The sequence below is a fragment of the Chionomys nivalis genome, chromosome 13, assembly GCF_950005125.1.
Source record: "Chionomys nivalis chromosome 13, mChiNiv1.1, whole genome shotgun sequence".
Taxonomy (NCBI): domain Eukaryota; kingdom Metazoa; phylum Chordata; class Mammalia; order Rodentia; family Cricetidae; genus Chionomys; species Chionomys nivalis.
The window spans coordinates 14,001,018-14,013,837 of record NC_080098.1 but is presented as its reverse complement, the minus strand read 5'-3'; the positions used below and the strand labels follow the sequence as shown (position 1 = coordinate 14,013,837).

The window sequence follows — 12,820 nt, the reverse complement described above, 5'->3', positions numbered from 1 at the left end:
AATGCCTTTCTTTGGAATCACACAAAGGGTTTCCCATCATGCTTTCATTGATCCTCCCAACTTAAAACAAGCATCAGATATCACCCTTCCCGTGTGAGATATGGGAGAAGACGGACATAGGGATTGAGATGCAGTGCCTGGCTGAAGTAGGCACTGTGCACAGTAGTAGTGACCTTGCCAACTTCCCCACACCGGAAGGAGCCATTTCTTCAGTCTTCCCCACATCTTACTACAAGGCAAAACTAACTTCCCTTGTTTTTAACTAGGATCAGGTACACAGTTCCCTGCACACGCCAAGTGAAGTTATTTGAAACTATTTAATTACTAGAATTTTGTTTATTTACATTCTGACTTTAGGAATCCAAACTAAAATGATCTTAAAGCGGTATCTTTATAAACAGGTCCCCAAAAGATATTCCCATCATCCCAGTCACAACAAGGACTGAGGGTCATGTCTGCAGCATCTCTGTCCTCTATGCTAATCTGTGATGGACGCTGCCTAGGAAGTCTGGTCTATGTTATAAGCAAGAGATAGCTAATGTCTGTGCCAAAGCCAACTGAAGTGCAGTTTGTCATCCAGCATTTGGAAATCGCATTCACAAGAACAAAAGTTTAGCTTGATCTATATGTTGGCATAATAATAGGTTTACAAGAACAGCCCACATTTCAGACACTTTAGTAAACTGAGGCTTCTCTCCACATTTGGTTGAGAAGGAATACAACCCTACATGGAATGTCAGATGCATACATATTTATGTGGGTTTACACTCTCAAACCTTCCAACCTGAGACTGTCTGGGACGCACACACTTGCATCACAGTCAGAGAGTAAATACATTGCCCTAATTACATACCGTCCAGACACCTTAGTTCAGTGTTTGTTGGTCAATTCTAAATCCATGCAATAAAATTGTCCAAGTTACTTTTTAAATATTTCTATGGCTTAAACACACAGATGTGAATAAAACATACATTTTTCCTTTTAGCTTTCAAAGCATACATTTACAAATACTAAGGCTATAATCACCCCAAGCTCAATTTTCAGGCCTAAGGAATCCCAGAATTCAACGGTAAGAATTACAGCAAAATCCAGCCCAGAAAGGGCCAAGTTATAGCAGTACTAGGTAATGGACTCCCAACATTAAAACAAATAGTGATCCTAAAATCTAAGTTGTTGCCCCAATAAAACGTTTTTAGTTATCCCTTCAGGATAAAATTAGCCTCTGCGGCACATAAACATACCGCACAGTCTCATTCCCGACTCCTGTAGGTGGGCAGTGCTCTGGTGCTCACCTATCCTCACCGAGACAGCTTCTGCTCACTCCTTAAGAACTCACGTCACAGCCTCATCTGTCACTTACCTATGGCCACCACCACACTCCAGGCTGGGGGAGGGCCCTTCTGCACTCTGAATCCCTACAGTCTCGCCTGTTTTCCAACCCCTGCCCCAGGCTGTGTTCTGTGATCCCAGCTGAGGACTGTGTATAGACCTTGCACCCACAACCCCTCACACAGTGCTAAGCACAGAACAGGAACCTTGCAATAAAATGGGTCAGGAAAGGTAATCATCCTGACGGAGAGGTAGGATTAAACCTTTTCATCATATCACATATAAACCTCACTGGAGATGCCAAGGGCAATGCAAAGCCTCCCTATATCCCAACACACTCGGGAATAGTTCACAGGGAGAGTCTAAGTGAATGACAGAAAAGTCAGTACCTACTGTTAAGAAATCTGAAACTTTGAAATATGACCCTAAGATCACCACGTGGCCTCCAAAAATGCCATTTAGGAATAACCAAATTTCTACATCAGCAAAAGACACTATCTTCGGTATTTGCCCTATGGCACAAGACTTCAGACAAAACACATAACATGGCTGCCAAAATCCTAGAAGAGAAATGCTGCATAGACAGTGATGAAAAATGAAATAACAAATATGAAACAATGCTAAAGTCTTACTGTGCAACCCATGCTGACCCCATTGTGATCCTCCTGCTTCTTCATCCCAAATGCTGGGCTGCAGAAGCCCATCCTCCTCCTCCTCTATGCAGACTCTATTAATAAGGGAAGACCTTAACTGGAATATTTAAAAAAAAAAAAAAAAGCTGTCCCACACACAGTGAGTCCTTCAGGAATCTTCCCTCCCATCTATTTAAATCCCAGAAAGAGAGGTACCAAAGACAGTGTTTGACGGACACAAACCTGAATTCTACACAGCCAAATGAGGAAGAAGAGGGCAATGCTGGGCAACCTTACAGACTGTATACACTTTGGTGGTACAAGAAGTCATCATGTTTTTACCAAAAGTCATACATTATTCCAAACGTGGGAACTGGATTTCTATGTGAACATAAGTTTTCACCATCTCACAAGGAAAATTTCTGCTGCTATGTCCAAAGAGTCATAGATGATGGTGAAGGCCTTTAATCCCGGAACTTCAGAGGCTAAGGCAAAAAGATCATGAGTTTGAGGCCAGTACATGTAACACAGAAAGACTCTATCTCAAAATGAAGAAAGAAGATAGAAGATAGATAGATAGATAGATAGATAGATAGATAGATAGATAGATAGATAGATAGATAGATAGATGATACATAGAAGATGATACATAGAAGATAGGCAGACAGATTATTTTATATAGCTAGGTAATCTATTCAATGGGTAAATGGATGGATGGATGGATGGATGGATGGATGGATGGATGGATGGACAGAAGCGGAAGCTTGTGTAGCTAGTACCTAGCCAAGTGGTTAGCCTTCATTCTTTCCCTAGGGGAAGACTTTTTAAGAGTTCTAGCTCTTGAGCTGGGTGGCATGTACAACATTCATTTTTTTACCACTGTACACTGTATACAAGTCTCTATATACCATTTTGAATGTGTAATACAGTTCATATTTTAAACAGGTATACGTTCTTAAAACCAGGAGACTGAAATCAAGTATTATAGACATAGAAATCCCAGTGGAATTTAACTAAGATGACACATTTATTCTTTTTTCCACAAGAAGGGATGCAGTTTTTGAGTTATTGATAAGATTTTGGAGAACTTGCAGTTTAACACTTTGGGTCCTTTTATGAATATACCTTCAAAGTATATTTCTGAATGACTACAAACTTCAGTAATATCTACCCATGAGACTCAAAAGTCATGTATTCAAAATAAATGGCAAATTAGATTAAAGGTCAGAACATGTCAGTGCTATTTCCAAGTCTCTGATGGAGTCTGGGGGATCCAGGCTAGCTCTCAAAGCACTGAACAAACACAGACCTCCATTTATTTAGGAGGGACTTTCACATCCTCATCCCCTCGTTTGCTAGGATGAGAGCAGGCCGGGGTATCTTATGAGGTCAGCAGAATGTTCCAAATAAGCATTAGTCCTGTCTGCTTTACTTTTAAGATTTATCTGTAGTGTGGGGAGGGGCGGTATGGGTGTGTGTGTGTATGTGTGTGTGTGTGCGTGCGTGCGTGTGCACTCACATGTACGTGCAAGCCTGTAAAGGCCAGATGAGGACATGGGATCCTTGAAGTTGGAGCGGTGAACTGAAGTCCAGTCCTCTGTAAGAGCAACAATCCTTGTTTATCTCTGAGTCACTTGTCTAGTCCCTGCCTCTGTCTCTTTGACTCTTCTCCTAGGACATTTTTTCATATACTAGTATCAATAATTTTATATATATGTATGTAGGTTGTCCTCTGACCTCTACACGTGTACTATGGCACATGAGCAACACACCTGTTTACGCACACGTGAACACACACACACACACAGAGAAATGTTAAACTAAAAACATACATTACATCCCCAGTAATAATAACCTGTGGCACCATCTGCAAACATTTGAAAGAGCTCCGATGGATTTAATAGCTGTTTATTATAATGGTGGTGTGCTTAGCCATTTGCAAGGCACAGTCGCAGACAAGTTCCCTAAACCATTCCCCACACAAGACACACACATATACACAAACACACATACACATAGATGCACAAACACACACAGATACACAACACACACACAGATGCACACACACACACACACACAGAAGCACAAGGTGCCGGGAGACAAGTGGGAATAATGTGCGGGGCAGATAGGATGAGGGCTCGCTCCATGGGCAGACTGAGGACACTCTCCGTATGTAACCCAAAATAGAGCTCACCAGATTCATACAGAAGAACAAAGACAACCTGACATACCTTTATTTTCACATTAGAGGGCAGGGTCCAGACTTTAGGTCTGCCACTGTTCTCCATGACCTTTGAATTTATCGCTTTGCTGAAGCACCATCACCTCTGCAGAATTTAGAATTTTTATCAGTTTTAATGTAGCCCTAAAAGCACAAATAGCAATGGAATCAAGTCTGGACGCCCTGTGAATAATTTCTGCATCAGTCCTACAGAGGCCAAGTATGCCGTATGTTTCTGACCTTTGGCATTAAGCCTGTGATCAGAATGTGCGATGTTAGCCCCTCTACTCTAAAGAACGGGGTGATGTGAACAACTGAGTTCCCTTAGTGACACCACAGACCTTTTATTCTGTAAGCACACAAAATATGGTTTTCCCCATTCAAGAAAGAGAGTAAATAGGGACTAACTCTTCAGAATACTTAGTAATTTAATGTCTCGAATGGCTTATCTGCCAGAAAATGAACGTGTTTACAGTCCATGCTCAGGGGTGGACTGGAGCAACTTTGGGAGAAAATGAGGGCAATAAATGGTTAACTGCCAGCAGCACACTCATGCTGCAGGGCACACAAAGGTTCACAGCAGTTGTTAGATTCATTTAGAGAAACTCAGTTTATTTCTCCAGCAGAGCTCTCGCCAGCCAATCTGTATTACAGCCCGCGGGAGCCTTAATATTCTCAGCAGGATCAAGATTCAGGCCACACTGATTCAGCCATTTAATCTTGCACGAGAACAATATTTGGCAGGAAAAGACCCCAAAGCACCGAGGGGATATCCCAGGGGTTCGTTGTCAGCACAGACTGGGCCAAAAACACTGAAGGTGGAAACCAAACGGCACAAACGAGTGCTGACATCTCCGACACCGGTTCCCCACGCAAATGCGCACGACGCAAATGCGCACGTACACCCCTCCCCCCTCACGCAGGGAAACACAGCATCCACACCTAGAGAGCTAATTCACTTATAAATATGTCTTTAAAGTGCAAAATGTTTTCTTAACGTCCTCAGACCTATTGTAAAAAACTCAAGATGTAAAAGTACTACTCTACAGACAGGAGGGGAAAATGAGACAAATGAAAAATATTCATAATTTGACTTTTCTAATTTTTTTCCTAATTTTTCATAAGCACAAAAGTAAACATAGAGAAAGTATGTACTGAATATTTGTATGTGTGAAAATACATATTATATTCTTTTAGCCATCATTACATTAACAAACTGACCAATACTTTTCCATAATTAAACATTTGTGCCATTTTATGAATAATAGTCTGATTTGGTTAAACGCTGTGTTTTGTTCTGTTGAGGAAATGTACATTTCCTGTTTCATACCCTTGCTAAGAAATTTAGGGGGTTTGATTTAGTTTGAAGTAGTTTTAGAAACTAACGCTGACAGGTAAACGGGAAATTGAGAAAATAGATACGGAAAAGTATTACTTTACAAGAGCAAACCACTTAACAAAAGTCGTGTGTGTGATATGTACATATGTGTTTGTGGTCGTACATGCTGTGTTCAAGCAGAGGGCAGAGGAGGACACTGAGCTCCGGCTCTGTCACTGTCCACCTCATTCCCTGGAGACAGGATTTCTCACTGAACCGGGAACTCCACTGGAGGCCAGCAAACCCCAGAAGTCTCTTCTCTCTGCTGCCCACAGTACTGGAGTTACAGGCATGCTCAACCACACCCAACCATTACAAGGAATCTGAGGATTTGCACAGCAAGTACTCTTACCTACTGAGCTATCTCCCCAGTCCTCCGGTAAAATCCTTTTGAAATAGTTTTTAAATAGTAAGGTCAAAAGTTCCATTTCTTCTTCTCCCAAACACGGCTGGTTCATCTCCTCATATTAACAGTGTGAGCCAGCATTATCCTCTACTCAGTATTAATTGCAGCTGTGTAGATACGTTGTCTAAGTTAGTGTAAAGTGTTGCTACAACAATTACATTTTAGCCTTCCAGAGACTATAAGCTTCCAGAGGTCAAGGGTCATGTCTATTTTATTTCTCATATTTCTTATCTTCTAACCTCATGTAAGACACTTGATTTGGGAAGGCAATTTCTACTTCTAACTCATTCTTTATAAACAAAGCACTTGTTTTAAAGGTTTCAAACATAAAATTAAAGTACAATAGGCCATGCCTACAGTCTCAGTTACTCAGGAAGGTGAGGCAGGAAGCCCATCTGAACACAGGGATTTGAGGTTAGCCTGAGCAACAAAGAGAGACCTTGATTCTAAATCCAAAACCAAGATAAACTTAACACAAAACCCAAGACAACAAAAACCTTGAACTTCATCTTGCTCTCAAAAATCTCACTACAATTTCACCGCCGGGCAGCGGTGGCACACACCTTTAATTCCAGCACTCGAGAGGCAGAGACAGGCGGATCTCTGTGAGTAAAAGGCCAACCTGGTCTACACAGAGAGGTCTAAGGCTGTTAAACAGAGAAACCTGTCCAATAAAAAAATAATAATAATAATAAATAGACAGACAGACAGATAGACCTAAACTTAAGTTAAATGGGGTCATAAGGGGAGAGCCTCAACCTCATTGGACCAATGCCCTTTAAGAAGAGGGGATGTCAGAGCTCCCCCCACACACCTGCATACAAAGAAAGCTCACATAAAGACACAAGGAGGAGACAGTGATCATTTAGAAGCCAGGAAGAAAATCCTCACCAGAGCCCAAACCCACTCAGCCTTGACCGAGCATGCCCAGGCTCTGGACCAGTGAGAAAATAAACTTCTGTTGTATGAAGCGTCCAGACTGTGGAATTTTGTGATATCAACTCATTATGGCCTGACTGTGATATATTCCTCCTATCTTGAGGCTACTGCATTCAAATACTCGATCCCCAGCTAGTAGGGCTGATCTGGAAGGTTATTGACATCTGGGGACACAGTAGCCAGCTGGCATACACACACCAACAAGGGCAGACCTTAAAAATAATAGATGCTTCTGGTTCTGACTGGAGCTCTCAGCTTCTTGAATTGCCAAGGTCTGAAGAAACCTATACTGTAAGAAGTTTCTACCACCATGGCATCAGATGCTCTCCTTGCCTTCCCCACGGTGATGGTGTGTAACCTCTGAACAAAATAAATCTTTTCTCCCTTCCGTTGTTTCTACGGGAATTGCCAGGGCGATGAGAAAACTGTATACAAGTGAAGTAAGATCTAATCTGTTGTAGGTTTTGTTGCGGAGTTTTTTTTGTTTTGTTTTGTTTTGTTTTTATTGGTGGTGGTGGTTTTGTTTATTTACTTATTTAATTTGACACTCTGGCCACAGTGTTCTAGAACAGGGGTAGTCCTCGCATTTTCAATATAATTAAATTCTTAGGTGACATAGTAGGAAGTCATTGACCATATTTTACTGAAGAAGTATTGCTATAATCATTCAATAAAACTATAGAAGCTGTCATATATTTAAGTAGCACACAGAGACACACAAAATAGGTATTATCAAGTAATATAAACAAGAATGACAAAATTCAAAGTAACTTGTAAAACTAAAGACCTTTCTAAATAGGAGTTTTGATAAGAAGGAATACTCAAAATACATTACTATTTTACAAAGTATTACTTCTTTTGGTTATTCAATACACACTGGGCTGGACTATATACCAAGTACCAGTGTGGCCACTGGATATCTTATACTCTGACAATTTTGTTGGCTTTTGGGACCTACTTCTCACACGAAGTCAGTCACCTTGCCCAGTCTTAATTCATAGGGAGGTGCTTAGTCTTACTGCAACTTGATATGCCATGTTTTGTTGGTATCCATGGGATGTCTGCCTTTTCCTAAATAGAAAAGGAGGAAGAGTGAATTGGAGAGTGGGAAGAGAGGGGAGAGGAGGGTAAGGGCTTGGAGGAGAGGAGGGGGGAAAAACAGCAGTCAATGAACTGATTAATTAATATTTTAAAAAGAAAGAACAGATTAGTCCTCCGTTTGCTGTAGCATTTATCCTAGGAAAGATTTTATGAGCCAGGACTGACAAGTATGTAGAAAGCCAAAGTGGTCCAAAATGGGGTAGGTGTCAATTTCTTTGTTCTCCAGTTTAGCACGGTGCTACATCACACCTTTCTAAATTCCAACGTGGGGCAGAGGAGAAAACGCCAGTGGTCCTGTGGAAGCCAGTGACAAGAACAGCAAGATAGAAAGCAAGGTCAGGAATGAAAAGAGAACCACTGAGCATGTGCACAGAAGAGGCAAGGAGCTTTCCCATCAGAAGCAAAAGTCCACGGAGCTCCATAAGATAGCCACCAAAGCTCCTAGTTTCAGCTCTTGCTAAACCGGTAGCCTCACTTTCCATGCAAAGTATTTTGCATTTTATCCTGAAGGTGGTAGGGAGCCACGGCTAGATTCCATGAGAAACCATGACACAAGCAAAAGTTCATTCATTTTAGGGATAATTTGCAAGAAACGCGTGGAGAACAGCCTGAAATGGAGCAAGAACAATCAAGACTACTCCAGAAACCCAACTAAGGGGCAGGGACATGTCCTGAATAAAGAAGACAATGTGCTGTGTATTCTTGGAGATTAAAAAACAATAAACAAAAGCGTACATAATCTTCATTCTCTTGAAGGTAAAGAAGCAAGATGATTAGGCACATAAAATACTAATTAGAACCAACATGAGAAATACAATGTGGAAATGACTGTAGAAAGTGGCTAAACTCTCTCCTCAGAGCACCCTAACTATCTCAGAGGTAAGGGAGATCACCACCTGCCTGGTGAGGGCACTTGGGGACCCAGGGGCCAGGACTTCATTTCCCAGTGGTGTCAGATTGGCTACTGACAATGAGGAATGACTCACAGGAAAGTCCACAACAGATTAGAGTCCAGGCCTAGAAGAAATGGGCAAACAGTGTTGACAAGCTGTGGAAGATAAGGCCGGAAATAGTTCAGGCAATTGTGGAAGGTCGTTAGAGTCCGATAAAGGACATAGGAGATTAGACTTCATTCTGCTTAGAGGGGAGTTCCAAAGGAGGATTGTTTAATGGTCACAGCAAGACCTTGACAAAGCAGATACTTTGGAAAGAGTCCTCTGACAACAGTGTTTGTGATACAATGGAAAGAGCAGGAGGAGCTTGGGAGGAGAAAAAATCAAGTATGGCGCTACGGCAGAAATGAGTCAGGGAGAGAGACTGGATGTGGAGAGACGGAAGCAAAAGAAATGGGGAGACAGACTTTCACAAAAGCAGCACCTCAGGACAGCTCTGGATCCTTCATCCGGCTCCAGGCAGAAGTCGCAGGTGCTAATTCCCATACTGTGGTGACTCTTCTCAAACTGCCCCTCAAGACAAGGCTATTTAGCAAGAACCCCTCTTCTGCCCATGCACAAGTAATTACTGGTCTGAGACATATTTGTTTCTTTAAGTGACTGTGGTTAAAAAATTGGGGATAAAAAGCAGAGATCTGCCTTTGAAGTCCTGCCCTACATGAAAAAATAAAGCAAAGCCAGGTGTGAGGGAGGCCATGGGCGGGAAAGGAAAGGCCAAAAGGTAATTTTCCATCTAGTTTTCTCAGGAAAGTAAGTATTCCTCACAGAGACCCTTCCCCTGAGGAGAGAGGTTATTTAGAGGGTCTAATTAAACAGTGTGTCAAAGTGTTCCGAGTGCACAAGCTATTCGTGAACATGTGTTAGGCATTATAAGAGAAGTATGTGCTGTTGTCCCACGGCTTTCTTTGACATGCTTGATCTCTGCCTTCAGAAAGCGCTACTGACCCACGGCTACGTCAGATTACATCAGAGTTACTAGTGCAGATGAGTTGGAGGTAAAATTCAGGCTGTTAAAGCAACGTAGAGGCTCACTCTAAAAATGCTTGCCTTCAAGGGCTTATTTCTTAGCTATCAACTTCATAACTAATTGATTATGTTAATAAAACTAGCAAAGGGTTGTAACAAAACACCACCCCGTTCTTCCTACACATTGGTGCACTGAACGCCTTAAAATCAATAGCCTTCATGTAAATTTTTACTTAATGATGCATGCTATATTTCTTATATAAGGAGGAAAATTAACCAAAAAAATCCATTTGTACGCTGCATGACTTTCTAATTTTTATCTTTCTCTCCTTTCAAAAACTACTTCGATGTTTGCTGTGTACAGAAAGAAAGCAAGTTACCCCGCATCCGTTGTTTGAATTCATCTAAGACCTAATTGCCTCCTACAGGATAATTTTGCCACGAGTTTACAATTAGCATGCATTTCTCATGCATGAGTTGACCCAATTACATAACAAATTTTACCTTTGGGGATTTCTCTTGACTGCTTGTCTTCTGCCTACCATACAACTCAATTTCACACTGTCAGCAGCTGAACATGGTTACAGTCAGTCTCTGTCAAAATGATTTATTTAAATTACAAACAGAGACCAAATCCCCAGATAATGGTCCCTACCCTCTCATGCGCACCCTCACATTCAGCTTAACTTTGAATCAAATCTTTTAATAGTCCATAGACACTGTATTCAATTATTTAGTTCCAATAATCCAATATTTCTGAAGCTAACTCATAAAGTCTCGGGGAACTAAATCAGCAGTGTCCTTGTGAGTTTATTAATGGGCGTATAATTTGTTTTACATTCTAAGTCAATGAAAATTTATGTGGCTATATCAAAAGAGTTAGAATTAATTACATTTCAGTATCAAATTACAGACAGCTTTTGAACTTAGCTTTTCTTGCAAAGCAAGCAAGCTTTTCTTATGAATGGGTATGCTGGGTTGCAAGCGGCAGAAAAAAAAAAGAGCATAGTTGCAAAACAGGATACATAATCAAAAGTGTAGGCACTCCCAGAGTAGGAGAAATAGTCGGGTAGGCAGTAGTGTAAGGGCACACGTGTAGGCACACAAAACTCTTCCCGCTGTGCATCAAGGACTGGCACAAACACAGGCAGATCTGATCATGGTAAACCTACTGTTTCCATCTGTCTGAGAAAGTCTAGGACTCTCTTATTGGTTTCTTTTTCTTTCCTCTTCATATGATATTTTTCTCCCACCTATGATAAACTAGAAAATAAACACCTAGCTTTTATCTACATCGTGAAGGCTATCAAAACCTCCTGGGGCTATAGTGTGCCATTTTATTTCCCAATTTATCCCTAGACTGTGTGAGGCAATGGAAAAGGCAGCTTCTATGTGGGCATGAGCAGGTGCAAGGAAATACATCCGTCATCTCTGGCAGGCCACACAGAGTTCCTGCGACGTGTGCTGAACACACTGCCTTGCCACCCTGTTGCGTGTACCCTGAACAAATGGATGCTGAACACACTGCCTTGCCACCCTGTTGTGTGTACCCTGAACGAATGGATGCTGAACACACTGCCTTGCCACCCTGTTGCGTGTACCCTGAATGAATGGATGCTGAACACATTACTTTGTCACCCTGTTGCATGTACCCTGAAGGCTCGCTCTATTTAGAGGTTGAAGGGTGGGAACCACCTGAAACCAGAGCTGTAACAGAAATCTCTACAAGAACGAGATTACATACGCTTTATGCTCCCCAAAGGCACAATATTCCTCTATTCGCTTCTGTACATGTACCTTCCTAAACTATGGTTAATAAACATGCAAAGATAGGTAAGAACTGGGGACAAAAGGAGCCATATGACAACTCAGTGACCTGAGGTGCTAAGACAGAACTTCCCACAAAGCTCCCCAGCAGCAGGCCGCTGCAGATAGACTTGAAATAAACCTGAACTTGTAAACATTGCCCTCTGTTAAATTTTTCAGCTGAATATCCTGACTTCCCATTTAAAAAAAAATCTCTAATCCCATGAAATTAACAAAGTCAGTCAAACTTCCTCTGATATGAACATCTTGAACTAAAATAAAGACATCATCAGAACATCACTGGGAAAGAAGAACGCTATTTTAAAAGCCCAGTTCTGCTTCTTTCCTATAGATAAGTAAATTCCAAACTCCAGCTCTTTTCTTGTCCTTTCTGATGTTATCCTGGGTAATGTGGCAGAAGCACTTTAAATGTCAGTACTTAATAAATCCCCCGTGTTCGCTAAGTTGTCATTATGGATATCAAAACAAAGGAGGCAGGGATAACCCATATTTACTCCTTTTTATTACTCAAAATTTGAAATTTAGGGTTCTTCTTTATCCCACACCCCTGTAACATTTGCAGACTGAGTGGGCATTTCCAAATGACTTCAATTCCTAGACAAATGAACGTGAGAGTGCCTGAAAATTTTTCATAACAGTGACAGACACACACAAGCAATCAAAAATGCCCACTCATCCATAACATATTACCCCAAACACCTCGGAGTTATTAAATTCACAGCTTCATGTCTTTATACTTTCCTCAGTCCAAAGGAGATTAACAGCAGTTTCAAAAGAGCCACTAAATATCCAAAGGTAAAATGAACTAGAAATATATTCTATAAAGCAGATCAAAAAGAAAAATATGGACTATAAGGATCACTCAGCTTCCCCCATCACCTGGGGTCGAATGGAAGACTCAACGCACAACCCTCATCTCTTCTGGTCACCAGGGTGAGCCCCACCCAACCATCTCTAGCAGGAAGATTCTAGAGTATTCCCAGTTTAGACACTTGCTCACTTATTTCTCTCAAAACAGAAATAACTCAGGTCCCACTCAAAATTATCTTTTGCCTGAATATTGTTCAG

The 12,820-nt window shown here is 41.3% G+C and overlaps 1 protein-coding gene across 7 annotated transcripts in view; it reads right to left on the bottom strand.

The window, feature by feature from the left end:
• Nebl (nebulette) overlaps positions 1 to 12,820 on the bottom strand; it is a 352,705-nt gene that overhangs the window by 142,785 nt on the left and 197,100 nt on the right. The window lies entirely within an intron of this gene.